This window comes from Spinacia oleracea, chromosome 4 (assembly GCF_020520425.1).
Source record: "Spinacia oleracea cultivar Varoflay chromosome 4, BTI_SOV_V1, whole genome shotgun sequence".
NCBI lineage: Eukaryota > Viridiplantae > Streptophyta > Magnoliopsida > Caryophyllales > Amaranthaceae > Spinacia > Spinacia oleracea.
This window is the reverse complement of record NC_079490.1, coordinates 16,649,153-16,666,722: the sequence shown is the minus strand read 5'-3', so window position 1 is coordinate 16,666,722 and position 17,570 is coordinate 16,649,153. Positions and strand designations below refer to the sequence as shown.

The 17,570-nt window shown below is 39.2% G+C and overlaps 1 long non-coding RNA gene across 1 annotated transcript; it reads left to right on the top strand.

The window, feature by feature from the left end:
* Window positions 1–4,286: 4,286 nt before the first annotated feature.
* LOC130459395 (uncharacterized) lies at window positions 4,287–8,039 on the top strand. Its single transcript, XR_008918772.1, has 3 exons — window positions 4,287–6,334; window positions 6,927–7,015; window positions 7,739–8,039. It is a non-coding gene; the product is annotated as an uncharacterized lncRNA (long non-coding RNA).
* Window positions 8,040–17,570: the final 9,531 nt, after the last annotated feature.

Sequence of the window (17,570 nt, the reverse complement as noted above, 5' to 3'; positions counted from 1 at the left end):
TCGGAATTTTTACAAATTATTGGATGAATTGCGTAATAATCTGTTCCGAAATCAAAAAGATTCTTTTTTTCGATTTTTAAAACCCTAGTCTGATTGACAACGATTTCTAAGATCAATTCAAGTGAACGGAATTGCAAAAACAGGCCTCGAAGTGTCGTTTTTTGGGCGTTTTAGTTAATTTTTTAATAAAAATTAAAAATGTCGGACAGTAATTCAATTAAAAGGTCGATCTAAACTACTCGGAATTGCTTGAAATTTTGACACAATGTTTCTGGGTATATTCTTGATCTATGGTAAACATTTCAGTTTTTTCCGATAAGTATAAATCCTAATTTTACCTTTCCCCAATTCGTAAAATTTGGAACCCTAATTGAATTTTAATTAATTTTGGTTTAATAATTCGGTTACTTGGGAAAGGGGATATAATTTCATGGGTCAGTGGCTAATTTTAAAAATTATTGGATTAAAATTTTGAATGGTTTCGTTAATTTTAATCGCACTTAAACCTAATTATTAAAATCTGAAATTTAAATGTTAATGAAAGATTTAAATTTTTGGGTTTTATTATTTAAAAGTTCAAATTTTTAATGTTGATTCGTTCGTTCTTAAAAATTTGAATAATGTTAGCCTTTGATTTAATATTTTACGAAATTGGATTGTCGTTGAAGTTTATTAAATCGTTAAAAATCGTTGCTTTTCAAAAATAAAAATCGTAACTTTTTGAAAAATAATATTAATGCAAGTTCTTGAAATTAAATTATTTTTAATTGAGTTGGTCCGTAGGCACGAACCAAAGGCACGGACACGATGTGTGGTGGACGTATGGCTCGACGAGCCATGCAGGCTGCTGTACGAGAGCCGAGCCGCAGCGACACGGGCAGCAGCAAGCGTGCTGCGTGCCTCGTGCGCGCTGGGCGAGGAAAGGGCAAGCATTGGATTGCGGGTGTTGCGACGAAGCAAGGCGCAAGGCCATGCGACGTCCAGCGCAGCGATGCACGATGACGAGCGCGCAGGGCAGCGACGAGCTGTGGGCACGCGCGCGCGCTAGGCTGCGGGGTGTGCGAGCTTGCTCGTGCGCCTCGTAGGCCACACGCAAGGGCAATGGGCTGGGCGCAAGCCTAGCCCAACTATGCACTTGAACCTTTTTGTTGAAAGATTGTTTAATTCGTTGGGCTTCGCATGTTTGCATTAATTTGGGCTAACGGGATATTTAATTTAATATTTTATTTGCTTGGGCCGGGCCGCGAGTTTTAATTTAATATTTCATAATTAATTATCCGGAATAATTATTGGTTTGAGCGAGAGCCACTAAATGAAATTGAAATGAAATAATTATTTTTAATTATTTTCGTAGGTCGCATTATTTTAATTAAATTCGATTTTAATTAGAATAAAGGCTAAGGATTAATAATTTGGAAATTGATTAATCTTTTAGGACGCGTTTATGTGAACGTGAATTTTTAATTAATTCACGTAAATACTTGCATATTTACATGGGCCATTCGTTTTAGCATACGAATGGATGAATGCATAGAATATATATATTTTATGTAATGCAGGTACTCCAAGTGACTAGTATGGCCATTTAGGATAGTTAAATACGGTCTGCGTACCGTTCTATGTTTGAATGTAAAGTTTTAAATATGGTCTGCGTACCATGGAAATTTTGATGTAATTTATTATTTTCAAGTATTTCTAAGTTTAGAACTTTAAGTTAGCATTTGAACGAAGATTCAAGACGATGCCAAGCTAACAAGAAGGTGATGAAGATTGGATGCTTCAAGACAAGATGTTTTGGGTCATACTAGATCACCATTTATTTATGCAATTTTATATATATATATATATATATATATATATATATATATATATATATATATATATATATATATATATATATATATATATATATATATATATATATATATATATATATATATATATATATATATATATATATATATATATTATGCGTGAATGTATGAATGTATGTATGCTTTGCATGAATAGGTTGTTTCATATGACTCGATTAGATTAAGTTCACTAAATAATCGAACCAACATAGAAACAACTAGGTCCAAAGTAATATTGAGTTTAAAAATTGCCTTCCAAATCAAGCACTTACAAAAATCTTAGGATCTAAGGTAGTAGGTCTACGCTAAAGCGAGGTGCTATTTTAGTTGACTTAGGTGGTAAGGCGTCCTAAAGGAGCACGTTGATTGTGGTTTCAACTCAAACAACAATGGCATTATGTTGTGGAAATGGGATAAATTATGGCATTAATTTATTAACCAAGAGTAATTTGGAGATTACTAGCAATAGGTTTTGCTTACCTAAAATATTAAACTACTTAAGACATGCTAAAGCTGCTTAAGGATTTAGGACTTTTGGGGTCTTGGAATCGTTTCATTCATTTTGGACCATGTTTTTGCTTTTGCATGAATGAAATGTTTTAATAGATTTAATGATTGCATGCTTGCTTTTATTTCAAAGTTATTGAAGTTTATGAATGGTTATTTATTGCAAATTCTTTTCGATTGTAGTAATCAAATGGCCGCAAACAATAACAATACTTTCAACCTGCGTTCAATTCTCGACAAAGAGAAGTTGAATGGCAACAATTTCCTCGTCTGGCAAAGGAACTTACAAATAGTTCTTATGCATGAGGAAAAGGAATATGTCCTTGAGGAAGATTTACCGGAAGAGGTTGGGCCGGAGGTAACTCAAGCTTCCCTTAATCGTTGGATTCGGGCCAACAGGGATGCCAAATGTGTGATGCTTGCATCCATGAGTCCTGAACTTCAGAAAACGTTCATTAACTCGAATGCTTACCAAATCATCTCGGAGTTGAAGAACATGTTTCAGGACCAAGCCAGAATCGAAAGATTCGAGACTCAGAGGTTGATCCTTGAGACTAAGCTCAAGAAAGGAGAACCAGTTAGCCCACATGTTCTTAAAATGATTGGACTCTTTGAGAACATGAGAGCTCTAGATTCTGACGTCTCAAATGAAATGGCTATTGACATCTTTCTCCATTCGCTTCATAATGGATATGATCAGTTCAAGTTGAATTACAACATGTACAGCATGGAGAAATCTCTTACTGAGCTTCACGGTATGCTGAAAACCGCTAAAAAGACGCTCAAGCAAGAGAACAAGCACGATATTCTTATGGTGCGTAAGGGCAAGAACTTCAAGAAATCAGGCAAGAATAAGGGAAAGGTTGCGCCCTCATCCAAGTCCAACAGCACCAGTTCTGGTAAACAGAAGAGGGTGACTCGTTCTCCTGCCGACTCTGAATGCTTCTACTGCAAGAAGAAGGGGCATTGGAAGAGGGATTGCTTGAAGAGAAAGGAAGATGAGAAGAACGTGAACGTTGCTTCTACTTCAGGTATATATGTTATACATTGTAATCTTACTAATTCTACTTCTTGGGTATTAGATACTGGTTGTGGCTCACACTTATGTTCCAATTCGCAGGGACTAAGGAGAAGTAGAAAGCTTGATAAAGGCGAGATGGATCTACGCGTGGGAAATGGAGCACGGATTGCTGCATTAGCCGTAGGATCTTATTTTATTTCTTTGCCAAGTGGTTTTGTTTTGGAACTAGAAAACTGTTACTACGTTCCTAGTATCACCAGAAACATCATTTCCGTTTCAATTTTGGATTCTAAAGGTTTTAGCTTTCAATTTAAAGACAATAGTTGTTCTTTTTCTTTAAATGGAATGTTTTATGGTTCAGCACAACAAGAAAACGGTCTTTATGTGCTAGATACGAGCAAACACATTTATAACATAAATACCAAAAAGGCTAAAACTGGTGATTCAGATCTCACATTTCTGTGGCATTGTCGATTAGGCCATATAAACACAAAGCGCATGGAATTACTTCAACGGAAAGGAATTCTAGAATCATTCAACTTAGAGAAGATTGATCAATACGAATCTTGTTTACTTGGCAAAATGACAAAGCAACCTTTCTCAAAAGTGGGAGAAAGAGCAAGCGAACTACTAGGGCTAATACATACGGACGTATGTGGGCCTATGAGTACGAAAGCTAGAGGTGAGTTCAGCTATTTCATAACGTTTACGGACGACTTCAGTAGATATGCACTAGTGGAAAAAATGCCTGTTGTAGCCCCCTTATTGAGGGGGGCATACATAAGTGAGCCTCAATAACCACTCAGTCAACGCGGGTCAAATGTTTTACTAACAGATTGGGGCGGGCTTTTGTGGTGTTCGCTTCTATAGATACTATTGAAGAGGGCTTTTGATTGCCCGCCTCAATAGACACTAGTCTAAAGGGGCGGGCTTATTTTTGTTCGCTTCAACAGGTCTTCGCAACATTTAAACCTCCTCATTTCATCTGTTTCATTTCTCTCTCTTCTCTTCACTCTCCTCTCTCCTCTCCTCTCTCCTGGTTCAAAACTCCTCAAACCCGCTATTTCGTCAACAAATCGGGCTCCCTCTCGCTCTCCTCACAGTCGTTGGCTTCCATGGAAGCTTTTCCTCCGCCTTCCATGGAAGAGTTACAAAGCTAGGGTATCTCCGCGACCTCTCTCCCTCGACTCTTCAAACTCGTCGATTTGTCTCCCTCCTCAAGCTAGGGTATATCGATTCGACCGTCATCTACTTCGTATTCTCGAGGAAGACGGCGTCGTTCTCCAAATGAGGTAACTCTTTCATCTCTCTCCATCTCTCCTGCATTCTTCAATTCTTTTAGGTTTTTGATTTTTCATATTATTTTTTATTAACTCTTTTGATTTATAATTTAGGTTTTTGATTATTTTTGTTGATTTTAACGATTTTTTATTCTCTAAAGGGAGGTGGCGGTGGTGGAGGTGCGGCTCGGGTTTAGGTAGGTCGTGGGTGGTCGGATGAGGCGACGCAAGCAAGGTGATGGCTTGCTGGTGGCTCTGATCTTGCGGTGGTAAAGAGATCTTCTTCTTCTTCTTCTTGGAATTACTCTCATCAATTCCAATTAATGATTTACAATTGTGGTGAATTTAGGTTTTTTATTTTAGGTTTTTTGTCTCAAATTAGTTGCGGTGGTGGTGGTTTGTAATCTGAATTCATTGATGAGTTTGGATGCATGATTAATTTGTTCGGAAGATAGGGAAGAAGACAGTACGGAGTAGAATATGTGGGTATGAGGTTGGGAAAAAAAGCATATTGCTCTTCCATGATTAGCAAAACATGTTTTTAGTTGGTAGGAATTGCTGTTGATTTCTGAACCTGAACGTTCTTACTTTTTAGTCAGTTTTTCATTGTATTCTAAGTAGTCCTAGTAACAAGGAAGAATTGCGAAAGAGGTTGAGTGTTGCTGAAGATGATGATGAATATTTGAGTTGGGATATTGAAGATGATGATGAGCCAATTAAGAAAAGCTAGAGAAGAAGGGTATGATACTTAGTATTGGATGTCATGTAATTGTTTAGTTTCAAATATATTCCTAAGTTTAATTCTTTTGTGTGGTTTTTAAGGTCATTGTATAAAGTATCAAAATCTGCTTTGTTCTAATTGATTTGAAATTGAATACTACGGAGTACATTACATTACACATTACAAGAAGAAACGGCAGTTACATTGAATTCATTACCAAGTTGATTATTTCATTGTTAATACTTGTCAAGTCTAAATTGCTAAAATGTTGAATTTGAATGTTACGAGGGTCTATTTGAGGTTGTTTTGGCAATCCTTGTTGATTTACTAGATGGTTGATTGGTTTAGTTGTTGTGGAACAATACAAGTGTAGTTAGATGAGATGTAGAATAGATTATATAATATATAGGGTGGTAAAGGTGAAACATTTTAAGGTTGTAAAATTAAGTTAGGAAGTGTAGAGGGATATGGAAGGTGCAGCTTATGATGCCAAACGATCATCATCATTGGCTCATTGCTCATTGCTCATTGGCTCAGTGCTCGTGTCTTGGGTTATTACTTAATGATTCATCTAGCAATTTAAGCCTACTAACTGCACAACAAGTTGTTGTTAAGGATCATGTTTATGCTAATAGAAAATATGTTATGGCTGTCTAGTACTCTAGTGGAGATCAGACTGAACTGAATATCTGCAGTCAGTCCCTTGTCCATAAGCTTAATAGTTACTACTGCTCTGTCAAGTGTCAACTATCAAACATGTTGATAAATTATAAATCATAACAAATCACAGATGCTAGAAAAGGTATTTTCTATTTTTCTATTAATTTTATGTTAGTATTAAAACTTTTGTTTTGATTACTGATTACAATCTTGTTTCAATCTTGTTTCTAGCTAGTAGCAAAATATACAGAATACCATAATCGTGGCCTGATTTCAAGCAACTGTCGTAAAGGTTGTTTTTCTTCTCCCTCATTTCAGTTTCTTATTGTTAATTATTTTTAACTTTGTTCACTTTTGTATGAGATAGAGACTGGGAATAGGTAGTTTTCTGATGCTTATCAAGTGTTCTGTAATACATCTAATGCTTATTGATCTGTGATCTATTTTCTCCCTTGAGACATAGAGAACGGGCAGGAAAAGAATTTAATATTTGTCATCTCCGAATGCACCAAAACATCAACTGCAAAATATACCTGCTTGAACTCCAGTAAAACAGAACTGTAATTTTGATGATCTTCTTCCATTTCTTTTCCTATTAAGCGTCTTTCAGTGTTCTCCTGAGAAATTTTTACCATCCAGATATTCTGATATTGGATTCTCATGTATGATTAGTAATGGTTTTTGGTTCCACATGCAACAAACATCAACTACAATGTATATTTTCTTAAAGTTCAGTAAAACTGAACTGTCATTTTGCCATTTTTGGTGAACTTCGGGCATTACTTTGTTGTTTAACTGATAAATTTTTACCATTCATATATCATACCTTGCTTTATCTTGGATTCTCATGTATGATTAGTAACATTTTGTGGTTCAAAATGCAGCAAACACAGCAGTACATTGCAGCAACAGGAGGGCAAGCAGCCATAAGCTCCATACAAAGCTCCATATTTTAACTCATCCAGACATCAAGGTATGTTCACTTTCTGGATTGCTGGTGTATGGCTTTAAGAATTAATATTCTGTGAATTGGGGCATCTGTGTGTATGAAACTATGAACCATTGCTGGGAAAAAAAAAGAAATCGTTTTGTTGGTTAAGCTTGATGCTGAGATTGTGTTTTAAAACTGCTTTTAGATGTATATGGTAGATGTATGCAGTTCTTATTTTCCCTACTGTTGCAGGATTGATATTGTACTTTAGCACTTTAATACTTTACTGCACTAATTTGTGTTTACAAAGGTCTGCTATGAGCATCAAATGCCCTAAAATGCCTCAAATGTTCCTTAGATATTCGCCTTGCCAAGAGCCTTTAAGACAATCACCTCCTTTTCACCGTGTAATGTAGTGCCTTAAGTGCTCCTTTTTGTGCAGTTATTTAGGTTTACTTTTTTAGGTTGTTGTAATAGTGAGGAGGAAATCATATTTCAATTAAAATTAGGAAAAATTGAAAATATAAATCCAACCTTAAGGGGAGGTGGTGAGAGAAGGAAAAGAAAGGCGACAGTTTTATCAAGTGGTATAATAAGTTGGGTTATTCTGTAAATAATTAAAAATGGGATGGTTTTAAGTTATAACTACAGCTTTCTGATCTCTTGTTTAAAAAATTATTCATGAATCCAATATGAATTCATGAATCCAGTGTCTTGTTTAAAAAATAATTGTCGTTTTATTTTTTTCGCTTGTATCATATGTAGGTATGCTAGGCACGCATGATAGCCTATGTTGGGTTGTACGAGATTGGAGGTGCTAAGAAAGGAGATCGTGTCTTTGTCTCTGTTGCGTTTGGTGGTGTTGGCCAACTGGTTGGACAACTTGCAAAATTGAGTGGTTGTTCATTTACAAGGAAGAGTAATTTTGGTAATGGTCAAGGGAAGCGTAGGCAGAATAATCGAATTGTAGATTCAAATATTATTTTTGTGTGAATTTATATTATAAAATTACATTAAACAATATTATTTCAATATTAATGTGAATGAAGTATTTATTGTTTACAATTGTCTATTTTATGAGTATTATGGTTCTTCTATTACCTAACAAAGAAAATTAAAGCAGAATATTAGTGGTGGTATTGGCGCAAAAATACAGGTATTGACGCAAAAATACAGGTCTGTTGAGGGGGGCATTTAAGAAGTGAGCCTCAACAGAGGTGTCTGTTGAGGCGGGCTTTTGTAAAGCCCCCCACAACAGGTCCTTATTTTTCGCTTTGGTTTTGGGCTGTTGAGGCGGGCTTTTGAAAGCCCCCCACAACAGACTACCTGTTGAGGCGAACAAAGCCCGCCTCAACAGCTATGTGAGCTGTTGAAGCCACGTCTGTCGAAGCGGGCCTTGTTCGCCTCAATAAGCCCAAAATGCCCCCCTCAACAGGTATTTTTTCCACTAGTGATGGCTATATTTACTTAATGAAGCACAAGTCTGAATCGTTTGAGAAATTCCGAGAATTTCAAAATGAAGTAGAAAATCAACATGGCAAGAAAATCAAAGCTCTAAGATCGGATCGAGGAGGTGAATATCTTAGCCATGAGTTTGATGACCATCTAAAAGAATGCGGTATTCTTTCTGAATTGACTGCTCCAAGGACACCTCAATGGAATGGAGTGTCGGAACGGAGAAACAGGACCTTACTCGATATGGTCAGGTTAATAATAGGTCAGGCAGAACTTCCTTTATAGTTCTGGGGACATGCGTTGCAAACTGCAATACTCACACTGAATCGTGCTCCGTCAAAAGCTGTTGAAAAGACTCCATACGAATTATGGACTGGGAAACTTCCAAAGTTGTCTTTTCTGAAGATTTGGGGTTGCGAAGCATATGTCAAGAGATTAATTTCGGACAAGCTACAACAAAAATCTGACAAATGTTTCTTTGTTGGGTATCCAAAAGAAACTTTGGGGTATTATTTCTACAACAAGTCAGACAACAAGGTTTTCGTTGCTCGTGACGGTGTCTTTTTGGAAAGAAATCATATTTCCAAATTGACAAGTTGGAGAATAATAGACCTCGAAGAGATTCGTGACGAACAACGAACTCAGGACTCTTTAGAAGCAGTTCAGGTTGATGAACCTCCAAGGTCTTTAGAAGAGCAAGTGGGAGTAGTTTCTCAAAACGTTGTTGCCCCTCGTAAGTCAAGTAGAACTATTTTTCAGCCGGACAGATGGACAGGCGTCCTCTTGACTGAAAACTTAGACGTTCTCATATTGGATAGTGATGAACCTATGACTTACAAGCAATCTATGACGAGCCCAAGCTCCATTAAATGGTTAGAGGCCATGCAATCTGAAATAGACTCCATGTCTGAAAATCAAGTCTGGGATTTGGTTGATTTGCCGGATGGCGGGGTTCACACCTATCGGATGCAAATGGGTCTTCAAGTTGAAGAAAGACAAAGATGGAATTGTATACATATACAAGGCTAGATTGGTAACAAAAGATTACAAGCAAGTTCACGGCGTTGACTACGATGAAACCTTTTCTCCAGTCGCGATGCTTAAGTCTATTCGGATAATCCTTGCGATTGCCGCTTTTCATGACTATGAAATATGGCAAATGGATGTCAAAACTTCCTTCTTGAATGGTGTTCTTGAAGAGACTGTGTTTATGACACAGTCAGAGGGTTTTGTCGATCAAAAGAACCAAGGAAAGGTATGCAAGCTTAAGAAGTCCATCTACGGACTAAAGCAGGCATCAAGGAGCTGGAATAAACGATTTAATGAAGCAGTCAATAAGTTTGGCTTCATCAAGAATCAGGATGAATCTTGTGTATACAAGAAGGTCAGTGGGAGTAAAATTGCATTCCTAGTCTTGTATGTTGATGACATACTGCTTATTGGAAACGACATTCTTATGTTGGAGTCTGTAAAGACTTGGCTTGGAAAGTGTTTCTCAATGAAGGACTTAGGAGAGGCACAGTACATATTGGGCATCAAGATCTATAGGGATAGATCTAAGAGGATGATTGGACTAAGCCAAAGCACTTACATTGACAAAGTGCTAGCTAGGTTCAATATGATGGAAGCCAAGAGAGGCCATCTACCCATGTCACATGGCACATATCTAAGCATGAATCAGTGTCCCAAAACATCTGATGAGCGTAGAAAGATGAGTGGAATTCTATACGCTTCGCTATTGGATCCATCATGTATGCTATGATTTGTACAAGGCCGGATGTTTCGTTCGCACTCAGTGCAACGAGCAGGTACTAGTCAGAACCAGGTGAGGCGCATTGGACTGCGGCCAAGAACATCCTAAAGTACTTGAAAAGGACTAAGGATCAGTTTCTGGTTTATGGTGGTACAGATGAGTTGATTGTTAAGGGCTATACGGACGCAAGCTTTGAAATCAACAGAGATGATTTCAGATCACAGTCTGGGTTTATGTTCTGCCTCAATGGCGGAGCAGTAAGCTGGAAAAGTGCTAAGCAAAGCACTATTGCGGATTCTACAACTGAAGTCGAATACATTGCTGCCTCAGAAGCAGCAAAGGAAGCTGTTTGGATTCGAAAGTTCATCGAAGAACTTGGGGTTGTCCCCTCCATTAAAGGACCAGTGGCTTTGTATTGTGACAATAGCGGAGCCATTGCCCAGGCAAAGGAGCCTAGGAGCTACCAGGAGTCCAAGCACGTACTGCGGCGATTTCATATACTTCGAGAGATCTTTGAAAGAAAGGAAATCGAGATTTGCAAGGTTGGAACTGACGACAATGTCGCGGATCCATTGACTAAACCGTTGCCACAAGCGAAACACAACGCACATGTAGCAACCATGGGAATCAAGCATGTTGGAGAATGGCTTTGATTTTCTAAGTATTGTTTTAGAACATCTGTTAGATCTATGTTTAAAACAATTGGTTTAACCATTTCATATTTATGAAATTCATTATTTCATATTCATTTAATTGTGGTTTAGTATTAAATGATAAGTCCATGTAATTCAAATCATTCAAATGGGATGTCAAGATGGATTCTTTGACAAAGAAACACCCATAAGTGAACTTGAATATTGAAGTCACAAAAGGATCCCTAATCCAGGTCATTGAAAGGTGGACGACCAATGACTAATGAAGATTAGATTGCAAGTAGATTACTTAGTTCTGTTTCTTGAACTAGAGTGACTGGATGTCAGAATCTTTTGCATAGATACTTATTGGATCTTGTATCGGATTGACCATGAGAACGCTTTAAGAGATTAAAGTCATGTCATAGGTAGTTCTCATTAATGGTGATTAGAAATTGTTCCTTAGAACATGAGCGATTATGTCTGCTCGTTTGAGAATTAGTTCGCTTTGATACTAGCTAAACGTCGCACCGTAAAAGGAGGCTATAAAAGCAGTTATTGGGCATACTATGAATCAAAGTGAGTGTTCATAGATTGCAAGAATGGATTGTCCTCCTATCGTTGATAGGATATGGTTTTGTTGTGTAACAAGGACTCTCGGAGAGTTAGATACTGTAAAATGCATGGCCGTGCTCAGAATGGTTAAGGCTTAACCTTCTGCAAAAATTTAACAGTTGAGCTCTGTAATCCGAGAAACACTTCTGGACCTAATAAGGATGGCTTGGATCTTACCTTATGTTCGGTAAGTAACACTAAGTGACAAAGGAATGTGAATGCACACTTGTCTGAATGACAAGTGGGAGACTGAAAAAAATATGTCATTCACCCAAGGTGAATTAAGTCTAATACCAAGGTTCAGATTAATTGCGAACAATTAATTCAGTGAGATCAAGTGATCGGAACAGCTAGCTGGAGCAATGCTTCCGATCAGTGAGTTCTAATGAATATAAAACTCACAACTTACTCTTGACTGAACCTACAAGGTCACACCAATGACACGTAACAGATCACCGGATTAAATGAATCGGAAATTTATTTAATAGCTTTTCGGGAATTAGTGGGAAAACGTATTATACGATACGACCTTGAATTGGAATCGTATATCGTATCGCAAATATTCGTAAGCTAGGCGAAACGAATAAATCGTGTCGTACGACGGTGATTCTTCGTATACGAAACGATAAATAATATATCGGAAATATATTAATTGCGAATACGAAGAGCGGCCCACGAGCCGAGTGTACGAAGCACTCAAGGCCCATGGGCGCGCTGGGCACGAAAGCAAGGCCACGACACAGCAGCGCTGGCCCATGGCCGAGCAGCTGCGTGTGTGTGCGCGCGGGCCAAGGCAACGACACAGCAGCAGCAGCGCGACCCACGGCCCAGCTCGCTGTGCGTGCTCGTGTGCTCTTGCGCGGGCTTGCTGGCCGGCCTTGCCTTATGGCTTGGTCTGTTAGTAAGGTTATGTTAATAACCTTCTAACCCTTTTTCCAACACAACACAATTCATTCACACTAACCCTAGAGTCATAGAGAACCCTAATTCTCTCTGTGCCTCCAAAGTGTGTTCATCCCAAAAAGCAAAACTCTTGATCGATTGTCTAAGCTACGATAATCAAGACGGATCTGATCGTGTCGGTGAACCAAGTAGAGGAACGACAAGTGGAGTTCTAAGTTCGTGTTTGTTGACAATTTGTGGAAAACACGCTTCTAACGTAATTCTGTTTAATCTGTGCTTTATACATGCTTCCTGGCTTTGGGGATTGTTTCCGCACATGTTATTATGTTTAACCGTATTCCCCTACAGTACGAGCTAGAATCTGTTAAAGTGAATCACACCCATGGGAACTTCCATGAGATTAGATGAAGATCCTAAAGGAAAAAGTGTGAATCAAACGAAGTAAGAGGGATGGTTGGATCATTGCTATACTTGACAACCATCAGACCTAACATTCACTACTAGAAAAATAGCCTTTAGATGAGCTTTGCTAGCGACACATATTAAAAATAATGTTGGGCCAAGAAATATATTGAACAGTCTGTTGCGCTTTTACATAATGTCGGATGATTTCGCGAATGATAATTTTTAAAATGCGGTCCAAGATCGAAATTTATCGGTCCGATCTTCGGTTGACATGTTTTCCCGATTTCGATTTTGGTCAGGTCTAGTCCGTTCCGGTTCTGGACCAGTGTTCACCCCTAGTCTGATCATTGGTCTTTAGTAGTGGCCCTTAATCTGTTCTTTCTTGGTCTGTGGATATGTTGTGTAATCCTCTAGATTCAAATAATCTCCATCATTAACATCAAATTCCCCATCAAGAACATCAATCCTAATCTTCATACAGGCTTCAGGGCCATCTTCTACCCTCTTCCTGTTAGGTTATGATACATATGACAATTCATAAATCATGCGGAAAAACCATAAACCCAGGAAAACATATTATTTACACATAATCATTTAGCATAGATTAGATGCATACTCTTTGTTGCGTGCCTTCCCTAGCTGCGCCCGAACCGAACAAGAACAAGTCTTTAGGACTCCAAGTGTCGTCCCTCCGTAGATAGTCCACAGCACGTCCGGATCCGCCTTAAGATTGACCAACTAGAATCGCCCTTAAGGTACTATTATTTTCGGCACTTTATAGGCAAATGTGTGACTGAATTTTTCTCTCAAAAACTCACTTTGAATACTTTGAAACTTGTGTTATAAATTGTGAGCCCTAGCCTCATATTTATAGCGGTATGGGAAGGGAATCGAAATCCTATTCAGATACAAATTAATTAAACCTAGAATCCTACAAGAACTCTAATTTAATTAATTTATCAAATAGAATTAGGAATTTAATCATTAACCGAACTCTGCATGTTTTAGGAAACGTGCACGAACACAAACACTTGCACACACACGCACGGCAGCCACGATGGGCCCCATGCGTGCGCGCGAGCAGCAGCCCACTCAGCGCCCGCGCGCGCTGCGCGCTGCGCGCGCTGTGCGCGCTGCGCGCTGCGCGCGCTGTGCGCGCTGCGCGCTGCGCGCTGCGCGTGCTGTGCGCGCTGTGCGCGCTGCGCGCTGCGCGTGCTGTGCGCGCTGTGCGCGCTGCGCGCTGCGCGCAGCCTGCTGGGCCTGGCCTTGCGCTGGGCCTGGCGTGGCTGTTTGTGCGGCGCGCTTGGCTTGCTGGGCGATGGCCTGGCTTCGTGCTGGGCCTCGTCCGGCAGGCCTCGTCCGATGCTTATTCGTACGATGCGCTTCCGATTAAATTTTCCGATTCCGGAATTCATTTCCGATAATATTTTCCGACACGTACCATGTTTCCGTTTCCGGCAACATCTACGACTTGGATAATATTTATATTTCCGATACGATCCATATTTCCGTTTCCGGCAATATCATCGTTTCCGGAGTATTCATTCCTTGCCTGTGACGATCTTAGCTCCCACTGAAACCAAGATCCGTCGGTTCCGAATATTCATAGATGGAGTATTTAATGCTATTAAATACTTGATCCGTTTACGTACTATTTGTGTGACCCTACGGGTTCAGTCAAGAGTAAGCTGTGGATTAATATCATTAATTCCACTTGAACTGAAGCGGCCTCTAGCTAGGCATTCAGCTCACTTGATCTCACTGAATTATTAACTTGTTAATTAATACTGAACCGCATTTATTAGACTTAACATAGAATGCATACTTGGACCAAGGGCATTATTTCCTTCAGTCTCCCACTTGTCCTTAGGGACAAGTGTGCATTTCCTAATTCCTTTGTCGCTCGATGCTTGCTCTTGAACATAAGGTAAGAGTTGTCATCCTTATTATGTCCAGAGGTGTTCCTCGGTTTCAGAGTTCAACTGATCAAATAAACAGATAATCATAGCCTATGATTCATCCGAGCACGGCTATGCATTTCACAGTTTCTAGCTCTCCGAGTGGCCTTGTACAACTTTTAAGCATCTCATCCCGATTTATGGGAGGACAATCCCAATCTTGCGATCTTGAGATTAGACTTCGTTTGATAGGTGATTACCTGAGCGTTGCCTTTATAGCCTCCTTTTACGGTGCGACGGTTGGTCAACGTCAAAGCAACCAGTTCTCAAACAAGTAATCTTCAAATCACTCAGGTATTGAGGATTTAGTGTCTAATAATTTAATGAAATTTACTTATGACAGACTTTCATCTCTTACAGTAAAGTTTCATAGGTCTCGTCCGATACTAGTCTTCCCAAAGTAAGTATCTATGCAAATGATTATGACATTGCCATGTCCACATAGTTCAAGAAACAGAACTACTAGTCATCTTGCATTCTAATCGTCTAACGTTTTCTATGCGTCCAATTTTATAGAAAACTCCGATTAGGGACCATTTTCAACCTTTGACATTCAAGTTCACTTGATAGACATTTCTTAGTCACAGGACTGGTCCTGACAGTCTATCTTGAATATATCGTCAAATTGAAGGGACTCATCATTTAATAAACCACAAATTAAATGGAAAAATGAATTCTTTTCATTTATTGTGAATGATTAACCAATAATGTTTTACAAAGATTTAAACTCTAAAACTTTAAAACATTAAACAGAGACATCAAAGCCATTCTCCAATATGCTTGATTCCCATAGCTGCAGTGTGCGAGTTGTGCTTCGCCTGCGGCAGAGGTTTAGTTAATGGATCTGATATGTTGTCATCAGTTCCAATTTTGCTTATCTCGACTTCTTTTCTTTCAACGAACTCTCGTAGAAGGTGAAATCTACGAAGTACATGCTTGACTTTCTGGTGGTGTCTAGGCTCTTTTGCCTGTGCAATAGCTCCGTTATTATCACAATACAGGGCTATTGGTCCTTTAATGGAGGGGACTACACCAAGTTCTCCTATGAACTTCCTTAGCCATATAGCTTCCTTTGCTACTTCATGTGCAGCAATGTACTCCGCTTCAGTTGTAGAATCCGCAATGGTGCTTTGCTTAGCACTTTTCCAGCTTACTGCTCCTCCGTTGAGGCAGAAGACAAACCCAGACTGTGATCTGAAATCATCTTTGTCGGTTTGGAAACTTGCGTCCGTATAGCCTTTAACAATTAATTCATCATCTCCACCATAGACCAGGAAGTCATCTTTGTGCCTTTTCAGGTACTTCAGAATGTTCTTGGCAGCAGTCCAATGCGCCTCTCCTGGGTCTGACTGGTATCTGCTCGTAGCACTGAGTGCGTACGCAACATCCGGGCGTGTACATATCATAGCATACATTATTGAACCAATCAATGATGCATATGGAATCCCATTCATTCGTCTACGCTCATCAAGTGTTTTTGGGCACTGAGTCTTGCTTAGAGTCATTCCATGAGACATGGGTAGGTAGCCTCGCTTGGAGTCCGCCATCTTGAACCTATCAAGCACCTTATTGATATAAGTGCTTTGACTAAGTCCAATCATCTTTTTAGATCTATCTCTGTAAATCTTGATGCCCAATATGTACTGTGTTTCTCCTAGATCCTTCATCGAAAAACATTTCCCAAGCCAAATCTTGACAGAGTTCAACATAGGAATGTCATTTCCGATAAGCAATATGTCGTCGACATATAATACTAGGAAAGCAATTTTGCTCCCACTGACCTTCTTGTATACACAAGATTCGTCCGCGTTCTTGATGAAACCAAAGTCACTGACTGCTTCATCAAAACGTATATTCCAGCTCCTGGATGCCTGCTTCAATCCGTAGATTGACTTCTTTAGCTTGCATACCTTTTTAGCATTCTTTGGATCCTCAAAACCTTCAGGCTGTGTCATAAACATAGTTTCTGTTAAAACGCCGTTTAAGAAAGCAGTTTTGACATCCATCTGCCATATTTCGTAATCGTAATATGCAGCGATTGCTAACATTATTCGAATAGACTTTAGCATTGCAACTGGTGAAAAAAGGTTTCATCGTAATCCACACCGTGGACTTGCCTGTAACCTTTTGCAACCAATCTAGCTTTGAAAACTTCAAGTTTCCCATCCTTGTCCTTTTTCAGTTTGAAAACCCATTTGCTTCCAATGGCTCGGTAGCCATCTGGCAAATCGACCAAATCCCATACTTGGTTTTCAGACATGGAGTCTAATTCAGATTGCATGGCTTCTTGCCATTGCTTGGAGCTAGGGCTCGTCATAGCTTGCTTGTAAGTCGCAGGTTCATCACTTTCAAGTAATAGAACGTCATAGCTCTCGTTCGTCAAAATACCTAAGTACCTTTCCGGTTGAGATCTATATCTTTGCGATCTACGCGGGGTAACATTTCTAGATTGACCATGATTCTCACCAGATTCTTCTAAAGATCTCTGAGTTTCATCCTGAATGTCATCTTGAGCATTCTCTAGAGTTTGTTGTTCGACTCGAATTTCTTCGAGGTCTACTTTTCTCCCACTTGTCATTTTGGAAATGTGATCTTTCTCCAAAAAGACACCATCTCGAGCAACAAACACTTTGTTCTCAGATGTATTGTAGAAGTAATACCCCTTTGTTTCCTTTGGTTAGCCCACAAGGATACATTTGTCAGATTTTGGATGAAGTTTGTCTGAAATTAATCGTTTGACGTATACTTCACATCCCCAAATCTTAAGAAAAGACACATTTGGAGGCTTTCCAAACCATAATTCTTATGGAGTCTTTTCGACAGCTTTAGACGGAGCTCTATTTATAGTGAGTGCAGCTGTATTTAGTGCATGTCCC